At 46.6% G+C, this 17801-nt stretch overlaps 3 non-coding genes across 3 annotated transcripts; all 3 read left to right on the plus strand.

Moving 5' to 3' along the window:
- Positions 1 to 72, plus strand: trnae-uuc (transfer RNA glutamic acid (anticodon UUC)). The gene has a single exon. It is a non-coding gene; the product is annotated as a tRNA-Glu (tRNA).
- A 16840-nt stretch (positions 73 to 16912) lies between these two features.
- trnae-cuc (transfer RNA glutamic acid (anticodon CUC)) lies at positions 16913 to 16984 on the plus strand. Its single transcript has one exon. It is a non-coding gene; the product is annotated as a tRNA-Glu (tRNA).
- Positions 16985 to 17639: 655 nt separating this feature from the next.
- Positions 17640 to 17711, plus strand: trnae-cuc (transfer RNA glutamic acid (anticodon CUC)). The gene has a single exon. It is a non-coding gene; the product is annotated as a tRNA-Glu (tRNA).
- Positions 17712 to 17801: the final 90 nt, after the last annotated feature.

Below are 17801 nucleotides of genomic sequence, written 5' to 3' on the forward strand. Positions count from 1 at the left end.
TCCCTGGTGGTCTAGTGGTTAGGATTCGGCGCTTTCACCGCCGCGGCCCGGGTTCGATTCCCGGTCAGGGAAGCCGTTTTCAATAGATTTTTCGGCTACCCATTCTCCTTAAATGTGCTGTACAGTTACTTGTTGGTCTTCGTAGTGACTGGCTGCTGCAGTGTGTATGGCTCGTTGAAATAGGGTCCTGATTCAGGCTTGTTTTTATGTTGAGGGATGATTACTCCTGTAGCTAAGTTCTTGGTTCGCGTGTGTTGTCTTCCTGTAGACGCTGTTTTGAATATTACCATTGACTGTTCGCTCTACTGTGATATCGAGAAATGGCACTTTGCTGTTGTTCTCCTATTTTGTGAATTTTATGCCAGTAAGGAGATTGTTGATGGTGTTGTAGGTTTCCTCTAATTTGTTTCAGTTTTTGATGACTGTGTCATCGCTGTAACTGACCCAAAGTTTGGGTTGGGTCGTTGGAAGGGTTGTTTGTTCGAGTCTCTGCATTGTTGCTTCTGCTAGGAATCCTGATACTGGTGGTTTCATGGGTGTTTCATTGATTTGTTTGTAGGGCTTGTTACTGAATATGAAGTGTTTGGTTAAGGCACAGTTCCATGCGCTTGACAGTGCTATCTTTGCTGATGAAGTTGGTGCTGTGTTTGTGTCTTTGGTTCTTCGAATAGTTTCTTCAGTTTTCTTTGGCCACGTTGATGTTAATGGATGTGAACCGGGCTGCTTTGTCAACCGACATCATTATTCCATCCTCTTCTATCTTCGGGTCATTGATGTTCAGGAATTCTTGGGTGGAGTAAATGGAGTGGCGTGAATCTTCGACTTGGTGTTTTAGTCTTCAGTGGAGGCCTTTGACTGGTCTGTATATTGGTGTTCCAAGTAGTGAGACTATGGCCTGAGGGGTTCTCCTGGTTTGAAGAGGAGGAGAACAACAACAAAGTGCCATTCTTAGATGTCACAGTAGAGCGAACAGTCAATGGGGAACTTCAAATAGCATCTACAGAAAAACAACACACACAAACCAAATACTTAACCACAGAAGCAATCATCCCAACACCCACAAACGAAGCTGCGTCAGGACATTATTTCAACGAGCCATGACACACTGCAGCACAGAGAAATTAGGAAGAGCACAAGCGAAATACGTATATAGTGTATTTAAGGAGAATGGGTACCCAATAAACCCAGTCCGCCGATTTCTCAGTGATGCTTCCAAGCTGACTCTCAAAAATTCGGTTTGTCCTCCATTCTTTCCTGTTTGTTTTTTGTGCGTTTTGAAAGCTTTTGGAATCCTCTGACTGAGTATTGGATTGGGAAGTTATGTTGTGGTTGTAGAGGACATTGGTTAGACCACTTTGGGTTAATATTGAGTGCAATTCTGGTCTCCCTCCTATCAGAAGGATATTGTGAAATTTGAAAGGGTTCTGAAGCACCAATGGGTCCACAGAGGGGAAAAGGCCCTTCTGCTGCCCTCAGTGTGGGAAGGCCTTCAGCAATTCCTCAGCCCTGCTGAGGCACCAGTCCGTCCACACCGGGGATAAGCTGTTCTCCTGCCCCGAATGTGGGAAGGGCTTTACCCGCTCCTCCACACAGCTGATGCACCAGCTGGTCCATACGGGGATGGGGGTGGGGTGGAGGGAGGAGGCCAATTTGCTGCCCTGAGGGCGGGAAGGCCTTCAGCAATTCCTCCTCCCTGCTGAAGCATCAGTGTGTCCACACTGGGGAGATGCCCTTCAGTTGGTCCGAGTGTGGGAAGAGATTCATGTTTTCCTGCAACTTGCAGAAGCACCTGAGCGGGCACCAGTGCTCCCAGCAATCAGATCCTACCGGTGACGCTGCCTTGGGTCACCTCCCAGGACTGAACCTTCTGGCAGTTCTGACACTGGGTGCAGTGGGAGAGTAGGTGGGCTGTTTTTGTTTTCTGCTGGACTGCAATTGCCTCCCCTGCACCCAACAACCACTAGGACTAGGTTAATTTAGGATATCAGGTCAGCATGGACAAGTTGGACCGAAAGGTCTGTTTCAATGCTGTACGTGTCTCTGCCTACTGGTCCTGATGTAAGTTTAAAATAGACTCCAAGTAACTTGGAATTTTTCAATCTTGTTGAGCTCACCTCCTGAAAAGTTTCAGATGAATGCCTCTGAGCGATACTGTTTAAACATGCTAAGTTAGACAAAATATCCCATCAAGTTCAACACAAACGCAGAGTTGAAGAAGTCAGAAGTCAGAACACCAAAACTGGTCACAACATTCCAGGTGCAGCTTCATCCACGTCCTGTATAATTACAACATAACTTGCCAACATCTATACTCAATTCCCTAACTGATGACGGCCAGTGTGCTGAAACCTTTCTTCACTGCCTTGTGTACCGATGTTGTCAGAGATATAGGATCTACTTTAAACTGATCCACAATCCAGCTGCTGGGAGCACAGAACCAGAGTAGTGCTGCGTGAGTGTGCTGGGCAGATAACCTTGAGGTCGATGGCTAAAAATCAAGTGATGTCTCTGTAAGCTGCTTTCATTTGCAAAGGTGCTCCGTTCTGTATCTTGCCTTTGCATCTGTTTCCCAAAGACTTCTTCAATGGAGGAGTGGCAGCTGGAGCCCAGGGGTTCAACAACCCCCCGGAACTGGAGGAAGGTCCAAGCTCCAAGAAGCGGGGGGTAAGGCTGGAAGCTGGATTTGCGAAAGGCTTGCATTTTTTACTCATTTAAATGGTACCTACTGTATGGGGCTATGGTTTACATTAAAACCGGAGGATCATATCAGAGTGTTTATATTTAGCTGTGGTAGTTGGTAAAATACACTCCCTGGAGGAGCACCTTCTATGATGCTGCATTTCTTGCCTTCTGCCCTTCCCCCATTTTTTTTATCTCCCATCTTGATTTTATATTGTTTTTGGTCAAATTTAATTTCATATTAATCAGACTTGGTATTCACTGTGTGCTATTAATTTGTTTGTTCGAATATTGTACGTCAAAATTGTTGGTGTAATTTCATTTCTGATGTCAGAGTTTGACATTGAATGTGTAGGTGTGAATCCCAGTAAGTTGTGAAAATAAATCAAGAACTTGCGGTTTTTAACAAAAACAGCAGTTCGCTGATATTCATGGCATTATCTCATTTGGGTGTGATGATTCAAATCTGACCAACAAACCGTTTCATGCAGTCACACAATTTAATTAAATTTTTCTTTAATTTAATGAAAGAAAATAACTCTGGCAGGCTAAGATTTGTGCGATGTATTCATAAGTTAATGGCCATTGCTCACAATATGGTCTCATCCACATTGGGGACACTGGATGCCAACAAGCGTAACGTTTCAGGGAACAGATCTGGGTCACTGACACTAAACGACCAACGGCCCTGTGGCTGAACACTTAAACTCCCCTCCCATTCCACCAAGGACATTCAAGTCCTGGGCCTCCTCCACTGCCAAACTCTTTATCCCCGACGCTTGTAGGAAAAACACCTCATCTTCTGCCTTCGGAACCTCCAACCACATGGGATCAATGTAGATTTCGTCACTTTCCTCATTTCCTCTCTCGTACCTTGTCTCAGATCCAACCTTCCAATTCGACACCAATCTCTTGACCTGTCAAACCTGTCCACTTTGCTTCTCACCTATTTGCTCCACCCTCATCTCTGACTTATCACCATCAATTGCTGCCTCCATCTATCTATTGCACTCCCAGCTACCTTCCCTCCAGCCCCACTTCCTTCCCATTTATCTCTCAGTCCCCTTGGGCCACCCTTTATTCCTGATCAAGAGCTTATGCTCGAAACCAAGACTGTGATGAAGCAACATCCTCAATAAATAGGAAATAGCTCCCATGTCAGATTTCATCCCCTCTTCTGTTTCCCAGTTCTTTCAGAAATAAGAAAATTCTTTTTCTTCCACTAGAAAATGATCTTCCACTTTGCGCTGTCTGAAGTGTTATGCCACACCATTACTTCAGCCACCTTTTAAGAATCCTTTCAACCTGTTTTTCTAACAATTGTGGAGGTGACCAAAAGCAAGCATTTCACTCCTCCTCAATGTCCCATTTCTCCTCCTATGAGCCGTTGTGTCATGTTGTCTATGTTACATGCAGCCGAGTGCACTTGGTTTCTGAATTGAAATTGGCCATTGAAGTGAACAGGATTAATGTTTATCGATGGCTAATTGTGTTTGCACTAACTGTTATTATCCACCAATACCATGTCTTTTATTCCACCAAAACTGGAAATAATGATCTGTATTTATATTGCAGTCGGATGTAGAAAATCATTCCAGCGATCTTCCCGTTATTATAGATTACTGAGGCCATAACAGCATTGCGCGGCAGTTTGATGTGACTAAAACTTGGATGGAAAGAATGTAGATTGATGAGATGTCAAAATGGCCGAGTCTCTGGCCACAATCGATCTGTCTGGCTTGGTTATATGAGTGGCGGCTCTTCAAGAGCAATTTCCACTCCATCACTTCAACCAGCAAGAGGAGATAAGTGTGAACACAACATTCCAACTGTGACATACGCGCATTGCTTCGATGTTATTGATCAAAATCCTGGAACTCGATCCTGAACCTTCATTATAGACCACATCATATTTGTGAAGCAATTTAAGAGGCAGCTCATCACCACTTTTTCAAGGACAGTTTGGGAAGACTTGCTGGCAGAGCCAATGATATTCACATGATATTGGAGACAGTCTAACCGTATGGATACATGATTGGCTAGCCAATGATGCAGCACGGATAAGAGGCATGTTCAGGATCGCAATTTGTAACTAGCAATGTGGCACAGGGATCAGGGCTGGGGCCAAAATTATTTGCAATATGTATATGGATTACTTGGAAAAGTGAAGTGAATGTACTATTGCCAAGACTGCAGTAGAGACAGTTGATGGGAATGCAGATGCTGAGGATGACATGGAGAGGGATATCGACAGGTTAAGCAAAAGGTCTGGGCCTTTTAGCTGAGGGAAGATATACTGATATTGGAGGCAGACTAGAGAAGGTTGACCAGGACGATATCAGGAATGGAAATAATGTCTTATAAGGAGAAATGAATAGGTTGGGCCTGTGGTTATTAGAAGTTAGAAGGTTTCGAGGTAACATTATTGTCACAAACAAGATTCTGAGGAGACGTGACAGGCTACATGTTGGAAAGGTTACCCTTGTGGGTGAGTTTAGAACCTGAGGGAATAACTTGCAAATAAGGGATTGCATATTCAGGACAGCTGTTGAGCCTGGATTGTTAAGTGCATTCAAAACTAACTTTTTTTTAATCAGAAAGGGAATTGAGATTATGGGGAAACAGCAGGAAAGTGAAGTTGATGTTTCCCAGAATAATAGTGGGAGACAAAGTGCGACATCCCATGAATAAATAAAGAAAAATATTCAGGAGAACACTTTCATTGAAGGGAAGACTGGGATCTAGTGATAATGATTGAGCAACCCAGAGATCAAGGTCTTCTGAGAACACAAATTGAAATCCTATCATGGCTTCTGGTAGAATTTATGTTCAACTAATTAAAAGATCTGAAAGTGAGAGTTTCTCTCGGTCTTGGCAAACAGGAAACAGTTATTCACTAAAATAATGAATTGCAGATGTTGGAGATCAGCAACAAAAGGCAAAATTGCTGGGGAAACTCAGCAGGTTTGGCAGAATCTTTCGAGAGATGTTTTGAATCCAGTCACGTTTTGAAGGACCACTGGACTCAAAGCAGTAACACTGTTGTCTCTTCATAGATGCTACCAGAACTGTTGTGTTTCTCCAGAAACTTTCTTTTTTAAGGCAGGAAACCTACCATTCATGAACCCTGCATGCATGTATGCACGTGCGTGCGCACGCGCACACACACACACACACACACACACACACACCTTGTGACTCCAGACCGACTATAATGTGGTTGACTCTCAACTGCCTTCTAGCATGTAGTCACAATTACTCTGTCCAAGGGCCATGAGGGTTAATGAGCAAATGTTGGATGTGCTCACAATTATCACATCCCACAGTATATTTTCTCATAACTGAAGAAAAACATAGATTAATGAAGGACAGCCAAAACAAACTGCTATGTGAAAGTCATGCCCAACTAACCTGATTTGCTTGTAGTTATATTTTTTTAAATCGTCTTCAGAGAGGACATTGATTACACCACTGTTGGAATACTGCATGCAATTCTGGGCTCTCTGCTACAGGAAGGACGTTGTGAAACTTGAAAGGATTCAGAAAACATTTACAAGGATACTGACAGGGTTGGAGGGTTTGAGCTACAGGAAGAGGCTGAATCGACTGGGGTCATTTTCCCAGAAGTTTTGAAGGATGAGGGGTGACTTTATAGATGTTTATAAAATCATGAGGGCATGGATAGGGTAAATTGAAAAGGTCTTTTCCCTGGGGAGGGCGAGTCCAGAACTAGATTGCATAAGTTTAAAGTTATTGGCAAATGGAGTTTAATAAAGCTAAGTATGAGGTCTTACATTTTGTATAGTCAAACCAAGGTCGGATTTACATGGTGAATGGTATGACCTTGAGTGTCGTTGAACAGAGAGATTTTGAAGTTCAGGTTTTGTCACACTGGACTTCATCAGTGATGGCATTCAGTATAAGATACCAAATTAGAGGAGAGACATGCACCAAATATTAACGCCTACCAACAAGCACCAAATCTGTTTCATATGCAACATTTTGAATCAAGAGATCTCGGGTTACGGGTTTTTAGTTCCTAGAAAATGGAGTCGTGGGTAGACAGGGTGGTGTAGAAGGCTTTTGGCATGCTTGCTTTCATTGGTCAGAACATTGAGCACAGGAGTTGGGACGTCTTGTTGCAGCTGTCACACATGCCGCACAACAACGAATCGCATGGCCCTGTCCCCCCTCTGACTGGTTGTCACTTTGAATATCTGGGGGAAGATTAGACCCACACTCCTGTGTTTGGCTCATATATACTTATCCAAATAATTTTAAACATTTTAACATTAGCTGCATCCACCACTTCCTCTGACAGTTCATTCCATACCTTCAATGTAAAAGAGGTTCCCCCGCCCTCGTCCATTTTAAATCTTCTCCCTCTCATCTTAAAAATATACTCCCAAATTTTGAACTCCCTGGTTATTCAACTTATCTTTGTCCCTTATGATGTAACAAACCTCCATAACCTCCACCCACAACCTTCTACACTCCAGTGAAAAAAAAGTCCCAGCCTATGCCGTCTATAAATCATTCTGGCAACATCATAGTTAAAAAAGGTGAGCTTTAAGAATTGACTGAAAGGGCAGTGAAGATTCAACCAGCTGACAGCGGATCTGAGATCACATGTAGATCAGATCAGATCAGGTTTGGACAGCAGGAAACCAGATAAGATTTTTACAACAAACCACAACGGTTTCATCATTAGACTTTTAATTCCAGATTTCTATTGAATTCAGATTCCACCATCTGCCGTGGCAGGTTATGAACCCAGGTCCCCAGAACATTACTTGGGTGAATAGTCTGCTGACAATAAAGGCGGCCATTGCCTCCCCTGAACACATTGGCATATTGTGTTATTGTGTTTAGAGGTAACAGAGGAGCAAGAGGTTTCAGCAGCTGCTACGTTGTTGATATTACACAAGGGAACATCAGCGCTCTCAGTAATGGCACATACTGAAGCCAGGACACTGTATCAGAGTTGAGGGCTCGGGAACCATAAGCAATAGGAATAGGAAAATGCCATTCAACCCCTTGAGCCGACTTCTCCATTCAATAGAATTGTGGCTGATCTGACATTCCCCACATGCACTCTCCTGCTCTTTTCCTGTAACTATTCATCCCCCAACTGATCATGAATCTATCGATCCTAGTTTTAAATGTAACATGAAGGCTGTCAACAGAGTTACTGGGATGGAGGAAGGGTGGCCTCAGGTCGAACTTGGGGACGAACACAATGCCTTCACACTTCACAATATATAACTAAGGGAATTTTTATAGTTTATAGTTAAAAATTCCTGAAGAAGGGCTCATGCCCGAAACGTCGATTCTCCTGCTCCTTGGATGCTGCCTGACGTGCTGCGCTTTTCCAGCAACACATTTTCAGCTCTGATCTCCAACACCTGCAGTCCTCACTTTCTCCTCGTAAATTACAAAAGAAACCTAGCACAAAATACCAAAATGTGGAGCAAAAGCTCCCATCAACACCCTCTGTCTTCTACCTTCTAGCAAGTTCTGTATCCAAATGGCTAGTTGTCCCTGCATTCCATGCGATTAAACCTTGCTCACCAGTCTCCCATGAGGACCCTTGATGAACGCCTTCCTGAAGTCCATATAGATCACGTCCATCGCTCTGCCCTCATTAGTCCACATTGTACTTCTTCAAAAACTCAATCATGTTCGTGAGACATGATTTCCCAAGCATAAAGTCATGCTGGCTATCCCTAATCAATTTTTGCCTTTCCAAATAGATGTAAACCCTATCTCTCATATTTCTCTCCAAAACCTTGCCCTTCACGGATGTCTGGCTCACTGGTCTATAGTTCCCTGGCTTTTCCTTACCACCTTTCTTAAATAGTGGCACCATGTTAGCCAACCTCTAGCCTTCTGGCACCTCACCTGTGACTATTGATGATACAAATGTCTCAGTGAGAGGCCCAGCAATCACTTCCTCAGTTTCCCACCGAGTTTTAGTGTACTCCTGATCAGGTCCTTAGGATTTATCCACTTCTATGCTTTTCAAGATATGCAGCAATTTCTCATCTGTAATATGGACATTTTTTCAACATGTCACCATCTACTTTCTCACATTCTATATCTTCCATGCCCTTGTCCATAGCAAACACTGATGCACAATATCCGTTCAGCATCCACCGCCTCCCCCCCATCTCCTGCAGCTCCACACAAAGGCCGTGTGTGGAGGGGCCCTATTCTCTCTCTTGTTATCCTTTTGTCCTCAACGTATATATTTAAAAAACCCTTTGGGTTACCCTTAACTCTATTTTCCAAAGCTATCTCATGTCCCCTTTTTGCCCTCATGATTTCCCTCTTATGTATGCTCGTACTGCCTTCATACTCTAAGGATTCACTCGATCGCTCTGTCGATACCTGACGTATGCATCCTTCTTTATCTTAACCAAAATCTCAATTTCTCTAGTCATCCAGCATTCCCTACACCTAACAGCCTTTCCTTTCACCCTAACAGGAACATACTGTGTCTGGACTCTTGTTATCTCATATTTGAAGGCTTCCCATTTTCCAGCAGTCCTTTAACCTGCGAACAACTGCCCCCAATCAGCTTTTGAAAGATCTTGTCTAATACCTGAGTCTTCATCCAATTTAGAACTTCAACTTTTAGATCGGATATATTATTTTCAATCACGATTCTAACGTTAATAGAATTATGGTTGCTGACACTTAGGTTTTGCACCCTCGCCAGTCTGTACATCCACATTTAGAATTAGAAAATTTCCTTGTACAGGCTCAACAAATTCCTCTATTTGGCGGATAATTAAATGGACAGGAGTTATACCTGGGGTCAACTCTTCCTTCATTCCCATCAACCCAACCCCATTCCCACCCCAATAGTCCAACAGCACTTTCCCCTGCAAGCGCCGAATGTGTGACACCAGCCCATTTACCTGCACCCTCCTCACTCTCCAAAGGCCCAAACTTACCTTCCAGGTGAAGCGGCACTTTACCTGCACTTACCACAACCCAGTCTACTGCATTTGCTGCTCACCTTGTGGTCTCATCTACAATGGGGAAAACGAAGCATAGGTGACTGCTGCACAGAACATCTACGTTCTGCCCGCAAAAAGGACCCTGAGATTCCAGTTGCCTGCTAATTCCACACCCCACCCTGTTCCCTGGCCGACATCTCTGTCTCAGGTTTTCTGTAGTGTCCCAGCGAAGCTCAGCACCAGCAGAACGAAGAGCACCGAATATTACACTTGGAGACAATCCATCCCTCCGGTCCCAATATCGAATTCAGTAATTCTAGGGCCTGAACTCCATAGTGTCCTCGTCCCTTCCATACAAACCAAGCCTTGTTATCACATAGTCTGTCATTACACACTACTTATTCCTAGCCACGAACAGTCTCCATTCACCCTCCCACGCGGATCGTTATCAACTCCCTTTCCTGTTCAACAGTTCTTCCCTCGCTTTAGGGTCTGTCCTAATTTATGATTTACTGCATCCGCCTTCCTCCCACAATATCTCCTGCATATAAACTAACGTTTTCCCAATCACCATCAATTCTATGGAAGGGTCATCTGCAAATACTGTTTTTTTTTGTTTCTGATCTACAGCATCCACAGTTCTTTCAGCTTTTTATTGACGTCGAGTTGGAAATTGTTTCGAGATACAGAATGAGAGGGAGGAGAGACAGAACAGACATGAACTGTTGATCTCCGTTGTTACTCATAACATAAAATCATTGTAGTGCGATCAATTCCCTTAAGCATGAATAGAGTTCCTGAGCTGTCTGTGAGTTTGTGGCGCAATGGTAGCGCATCTAACTCCAGACCAGAAAATTGCATGTTCAAATCGCATCAAGCTGATTGAAGCCTAAAATGTGTTGCTGGTTAAAGCACAGCAGGTTAGGCAGCATCCAAGGAACAGGAAATTCGACGTTTCGGGCCAGAGCCCTTCATCAGGAATGAGGAGAGGGTGCCAGGCAGGCTAAGATAAAAGGTAGGGAGGAGGGACTTGGGGGACGGGCGATGGAGATGTGATAGGAGGTCAAGGTGAGGGTGATAGGCTGGAGTGGAGTGGAGGCGGAGAGGTCAGGAAGAAGATTGCAGGTTAGGAGGGCGGTGCTGAGTTCGAGGGAATTGACTGAGACAAGGTGGGGGGAGGGGAAATGAGGAAACTGGAGAAATCTGAGTTCATCCCTTGTGGTTGGAGGGTTCCCAGGCGGAAGATGAGGCGCTCTTCCTCCAACCGTCGTGTTGTTATGTTCTGGCGATGGAGGAGTCCAAGGACCTGCATGCCCTCGGTGGAGTGGGAGGGAGAGTTAAAGTGTTGAGCCACGGGGTGGTTGGGTTGGTTGGTCCGGGCGTCCCAGAGGTGTTCCCTGAAGCGTTCCGCAAGTGGGCAGAATATAGAGGAGGCCACATCGGGTGCAGCGGACGCAATAGATGATGTGTGTGGAGGTGCAGGTGAATTTGTGGAGGATATGGAAGAATCCCTTGGGGCCTTGGAGAGAAGTAAGGGAGGAGGTGTGGGCGCAAGTTTTGCATTTCCTGTGGTTGCAGGGGAAGGTGCCGGAAGTGGAGGTTAGGTTGGTGGGGGTGTGGACCTGACGAGGGAGTCGCAAAGGGAGTGGTCTTTGCGGAACGCTGATAGGGGAGGGGAGGGAAATATATCCCTGGTGGTGGGGTCCGTTTGGAGGTGGCGGAAATGACGGCGGATGATACACTGTATACGGAGGTTGGTGGGGTGGTAGGTGAGAACCAGTGGGGTTCTGTCTTGGTGGCGGTTGGAGGGGCGGGGCTCAAGGGCGGAGGAGCGGGAAGTGGAGGAGATGCGGTGGAGGGCATCGTCGATCACGTCTGGGGGGAATCTGCGGTCCTTGAAGAAGGAGGCCATCTGGGCTGTACGGTATTGGAACTTGTCCTCTTGGGAGCAGATGCGGTGGAGACGAAGGAATTGGGAATATGGGATGGCGTTTTTACAGGGGGCAGGGTGGGAGGAGGTGTAGTCCAGGGAGCTGTGGGAGTCAGTCGGTTTATAGTAGATATCTGTGTTGAGTCGGTTGCCCGAGATAGAAATGGAAAGGTCTAGGAAGGGGAGGGAGGAGTCTGAGACAGTCCAGGTGAATTTGAGGTCGGGATGGAAGGTGTTGGTAAAGTTGATGAACTGTTCAACCTCCTCGTGGGAGCACGTGGCAGCGCCGATACAGTCATCGATGTAGCGGAGGAAAAGGTGGGGTGTGGTGCCAGTGTAGTTGCGGAAGATGGGTGACTGTCTGTGAGGAATTTGCACATTCTCCCAGTGTCTGCGTGGGCTTTCTCTGGGTGGTCCTGTCCAAAGATATGCAGGTCTGAGGTTTGATGAAGGCCTTCCTGCACTTAGAGCAACTGAACAACCTTTCCCCCATGTGGACCCACCAGTGGGCCAGCAGGTCAGAAGAAAGAGCAAAGCCCTTCCTGCACTCGGGGCAGAAGAACGGCCTCTCCTCGGTGTGGACCCACTGGTGTCTCAGCAGGTGGGAAGAACTGCTGAAAGCCATCTCACACTCAGGGCATGAGAACAGCCGTCCCGGGTGTGGACCAACTGGTGTGTCCGCATGGCAGAGGAATCACCAAAGGCCTTCCCGCACTCAGGGCAGCAGAAGGGCCTCTCCTCTCTGTGGACACATTGGTGCTTCAGAACCCTTTCTAATTTCACAATGTCCTTCTGATAGGAGGGAATCCAGAATTGCACATAATATTCCAAAAGTATTCCACAATATTCCAGTGTCCTGTCCAGCCACAACGTAACTTCCCAACTCCAATACTCAAGTCAGAAGATTGCGGAAGTTTTTAAAACTCACAAAATCAAACATGAAAAAATGGAAGGACAAACCGAATTTTTGAAGTCAACTTGGAAGCATCATTGAGAAATCGGCGGACTGGGTTTATTAGGTACCTGTTCTCCTTAAATACACTATATACATCTTTCTCATCGGCTCTTCGTTGTTCACAAAACCAAGCTGAGTATCGTTGATCACATTATTCCTATCCAGATGTTCATAAATCCTATCCCTTACAATTCTCTCTGAGACTTTGCCCACAACAGAAGTGAGACTCACTGGCCTATTGTTACTAGGGTTATCCCTACTCCCGTTCTTGAACAAGGGAACCACATTTGCTATCCTCCAGTCTTCTGGCACTATTCCTGTAGACAACGAAGTCATAAAAATCAAGGCCAGTGGCTCTGCAATCTCCTCCCTTGCTTCCCAGAGAATCCTAGGATATATGCCATCAGGCCCAGGGGACTTAACTATTTTCACCCTTCCCAGAATTTCCAATACCTCTTCCCTACATACCTCAAAGCCATCCATTAAAATTAATTGTGACTCAATATTCACATCGGCAACAATGTCCTGTTCCTGAGTGAATACTGATGAAAAGTATTCATTCAGTGTCTCCCCAATCTCTTCGGCCTCCATGCGCAACTTCCCACTACTATCCTTGACTGGACCTATTCCTCCCCGAGTCATTCTTTTATTCCTGACATTCCGATAGAAAGCCTTTGGGTTTTCCCTAAACCTACCAACCAGGGACTTTTCATGTCCCCTCCTTGCTGCTCTTAGCTCTCTCTTTAGATCCTCCCTGGCTACCTTATAACTCTCAATCGCCCCAATTGAACCTTTCACGCCTCATCTTTACATAGGCCGCCGATTTCGCTTTAACAAGGGATTCCAATTCATTATTAAACCACGGCTCCCTCGCATGACCCTTTCCTCCCCGCCTGACAGGTACATACGTATCAAGGACACTCAATAGTTGATCCTTGAACAAGCTCCACATATCGATTGTGCCCTTCCCTTGAAGCCTACTTTTCCAAGCCATGCATCCTAAGTCATGCCTCACCGCATCATAATTTCCCTGCCCCCGCTATAACTCTTGCCCTACAGTGCACACGTAACCTTCTTCACCACCAGAGTAAAAGTCACCGAATTGTGGTCACTGTCCCCAAATTGCTCACCTACCTCCAATTCTAACACCTGGCCTGATTCGTTACCCAGAACCAAATCCAGTACGGCCTCACCTCTTGTTGGCCTGTCAACATATTGTGTCAGGAAACCCTCCTGCACACATTACACAAACACCGACCCATCTAAAGTACTCGAGCTATAGCTTTCCTAGTCAATATCTGGAAAGTTAAAGTCCACCATAACAACCACCTTATTACTTTCACTCTTCTCCTGAATCACCCTCACAATCCTTTCTTCTACGTCTCTAGGACTATTAGGCCTGCAGAAAACTCCTAACAGGGTGACCTCACTTTTCCTATTTCTAACCTCAGCCCAAACTACCTCAGATGGCGAGTCTTCATCCATCGTCTTTCCACCGCTGTAATACTATCCTTGACAAGCAGTGCCACACCTCCCCCTCTTTTACCCCCACCTCTGACCCTACTAAAACATTTAAACACTGGAACCTGCAACAGCCAATTCTGTCCCTGTTCTACCCATGTCTCCGTAATAGCCACAACATCGAAATCCCAGGTCCCAACCCACGCTGCAAGTTCACCTATCTTATTTTGTATACTTCTCGCATTGAAGTATATACACTTCAAGTCACCTTCCTGTTTAGAGGCACCCTCCTTTGAGATTGATGCCATGTTCCTAACCTCCCTACACTCAAGGTCCTGCACCCTAAAGCTACAGTCTAGGTTCCCATGTCCCTGCAGAATTAGTTTAAACTCCCCCAAAGAGCACCAGCAAACGTCCCCCCAAGGATACTGGTGCCCCTCAGGTACAGGTGTAGACCATCCTGTTTATAGAGGTCCCACATTCCCCAGAAAGAACCCCAGTTATCCAGATACCGGAATCCCTCCCTCCTGCACCATCCCTGTAGCCACGCATTTAACTGTTCTCTCTCACTATTCCACGACTCGCTATCACGTGGCACAGGTAACAAACCAGAGACAACAACTCTGTTTGTTCTAACTCTGCACTTCCAACCGAGCTCCCTGAAAGCCTGCCTAACATCCTCATCCCTCTTCCTACCTATGTCGTTGGTGCCAATGTGGACCACGAATTCGGGCTGCTCCCCTCCCCTTAAGGACCTGGAAAACACGATCAGAGACGTCACTTACCCTTGCACCTGGAGGCAACATACCAATCATGAGTCTCTCTCGCCCACACAAAACCACATATCTGTGCCCCAAACTATCGAGTCCCCAATAACTCTTGCTCTGCTCTTCTCCAACCTTCCCTTCTGAGCAACGGGATCAGGCTCCGTGCCAGAGGCCTGAACCCCATTGCTTACCCCTGGTAAGTCGTCCCCCCAACAAGTATCCAAAATGGTATATTTGTTCTTGAGGGGAATGACCGCAGGGGGTCGCTGCACTGGCTGCTTTCGCCAAGTCCCCCTCACTGTCACCCATCTGTCTGCAATCTTTGGAGTTACTACTTCCCTAAAGCTCCGATCTATGACCACTCTGCCTCCCGAATGATTCTAAGTTCATCCAACCCCAGCTCCAGTTCCCGAACACGGCCTTGGAGGAGCTGGAGATGGGTGCACTTCCGGCAAGTGTAATCAGTAGGGACGACAAGCAATGCCACACCTCCCCTTCTTTTACCCCCACCTCTGACCCTACTAAAACATTTAAACACTGGAACCTGCAACAACCAATCCTGTCCCTGTTCTACCCATGTCTCTGTAATAGCCACAACATCGAAATCCCAGGTACCAACCCACGCTGCAAGTTCACCTATCTTATTTCGTATTCTTCTCACATTGAAGTACATACACTTCAAGTCACCTTCCTGTTTAGAGGCACCCTCCTTCGAGATTGATGCCATGTTCCTAACCTGCCTACACTCAAGGTCCTGCACCCTAAAGCTACAGTCTAGGTTCCCATGCCCCTGCAGAATTAGTTTAAACCCCCCCCCTCAAAGAGCACTAGCAAACGTCCCCCCAAGGATACTGGTGCCCCTCAGGTTCAGGTGTAGACCATCCTGTTTATAGAGGTCCCACCTTCCCCAGAAAGAACCCAGTTATCCAGATACCGGAATCCCTCCCTCCTGCACCATCCCTGTAGCCACGCATTTATCTGTTCTCTCTCACTATTCCTCAACTCGCGATCAAGTGGCACGGGTAACAAACCAGAGACAACAACTCTGTTTGTTCTAACTCTGCGCTTCCAACCTAACTCCCTGAAAGTATGCATAACATCCTCATCCCTCTTCCTACCTATGTCGTTGGTGCCAATGTGGACCACGACTTCGGGCTGCTCTCCGATCCTGTTAAGGACCCGGAAAACACGATCAGAGACATCACGTACCCTTGCACCTGGAGGCAACATACCAATCGTGAGTCTCTCTCGCCCCCACAAAACCACATATCTGCGCCCCAAACTATCGAGTCCCCAATAACTCTTGCTCTGCCCTTTTCCAACCTTCCCTTCGGAGCATTGGGAACAGGCTCCGTGCCAGAGGCCTGAACCCCACTGCTTACCCCTGGTAAGTCGTCCCCCTTACAAGTAGCCAAAATGATACATTTGTTCTTCAGGGGAACGACCGCAAGGGGTCGCTGCACGGGCTGCTATCTCCAAGTACCCCTCACTATCACCCATCTGTCTGCAATCTTTGGAGTTGCTACTTCCCTCAAGCTCCGATCTATGACCCCCTCTGCCTCCCGAATGATTTTAATTTCATCCAACTCCAGCTCCCGTTCCCAAAGACGGACTTGGAGATGGGTGCACTTATGGCAAGTGTAATCAGCAGGGACGACCATGGCATCCCTCACCTCAAACATGTTGCAAGAGGAACATTGCACTGTCTTCACTGCCATCCCTCTAAAAGTAACCTTTAAAAAAAACTAGATCTGAAGAATAGAACAAGCAAAATGCAGCACTTACCTGCTTACCATAACGGATCTTATTATAAGGTTAGAGGAGGAGGGCGGGTGGGAGGGACTACCACTGTAGTGCCTCGGGTTACTCTCCTGCGCGCATTTGTAGGAAGAAAAACCTACCCAGGTTAGCTTGCGCTACACCAGCTTCCGGGTCCACTCCGCGCTTTTTTGCAATAAAGGCGCGCAGGAGAGTCCCGCAGATGTGACTTGACTCTAAGTCTCCCCAATGTTCTCGAGATCGCATCGGGAGCAATGGACACAAAAAAGTTACCTTGATGGATGCACCGGTGAATGTCTTCTTCCTGCTGTAGCCCAGGTTCGATTCCCGGGCAGCGAGGCCATTTTCAGCAGAGCTACAAGGACGGCTTTGTGTCTCCCTGGTGGTCTAGTGGTTAGGATTTGGCGCTCTCACCGCCGCGGCCCGGGTTCGATTCCCGGTTAGGGAAGCTGTTTTTAGCTGGCCTACGGGCTGTCCATTCTTCTGAAATGCGCTTTACAGTTGTTTATTGATCTTCACCGTACCTGGGTGCTGCAGTGTGATGTAGCTCGTTCAAATCGCATCCTGATGCAGATTTGTTTGAATGTGTTGGGATGATTGCTCCTGCAGCTACAAACGAGTGAACAGTCTTCACTCTGTCGACGGAGCAGGTCGGGGCTGCTTGGCAGTGTCTGTTTGTAGACGCGGTTACGTGTGTTTTACAGTTTTAATTTAATTTTTCTTGTATCCATCAATGTAAGTTTCTGTGTCCATTGCTCCCGATGCGATCTCTATAACATTGGGGAGACAGGAGAGTCAAGTCACATCTGCGGGACTCTCCTGCGCGCATTTATAGGAAGAAAAACCTACCCAGGTTAGCTTGCGCTACACCAGCTTCCGGGTCCACTCCGCGCTTTTTTGCAATAAAGGCGCGCAAGAGAGTCCCGCAGATGTGACTTGACTCTAAGTCTCCCCAATGTTCTCGAGGTCGCATCGGGAGCAATGGACACAAAAAAGTTACCTTGATGGATGCACCGGTGAATGTCTTCTTCCTGCTGCAGCCCAGGTTCGATTCCCGGGCAGCGAGGCCATTTTCAGCAGAGCTACAAGGACGGCTTTGTGTCTCCCTGGTGGTCTAGTGGTTAGGATTTGGCGCTCTCACCGCCGCGGCCCGGGTTCGATTCCCGGTTAGGGAAGCTGTTTTTAGCTGGCCTACGGGCTGTCCTGCGCGCATTTGTAGGAAGAAAAACCTACCCAGGTTAGCTTGCGCTACACCAGCTTCCGGG

This window comes from Hemiscyllium ocellatum (assembly GCF_020745735.1).
Source record: "Hemiscyllium ocellatum isolate sHemOce1 chromosome 27 unlocalized genomic scaffold, sHemOce1.pat.X.cur. SUPER_27_unloc_18, whole genome shotgun sequence".
Taxonomy (NCBI): Eukaryota; Metazoa; Chordata; class Chondrichthyes; order Orectolobiformes; family Hemiscylliidae; genus Hemiscyllium; species Hemiscyllium ocellatum.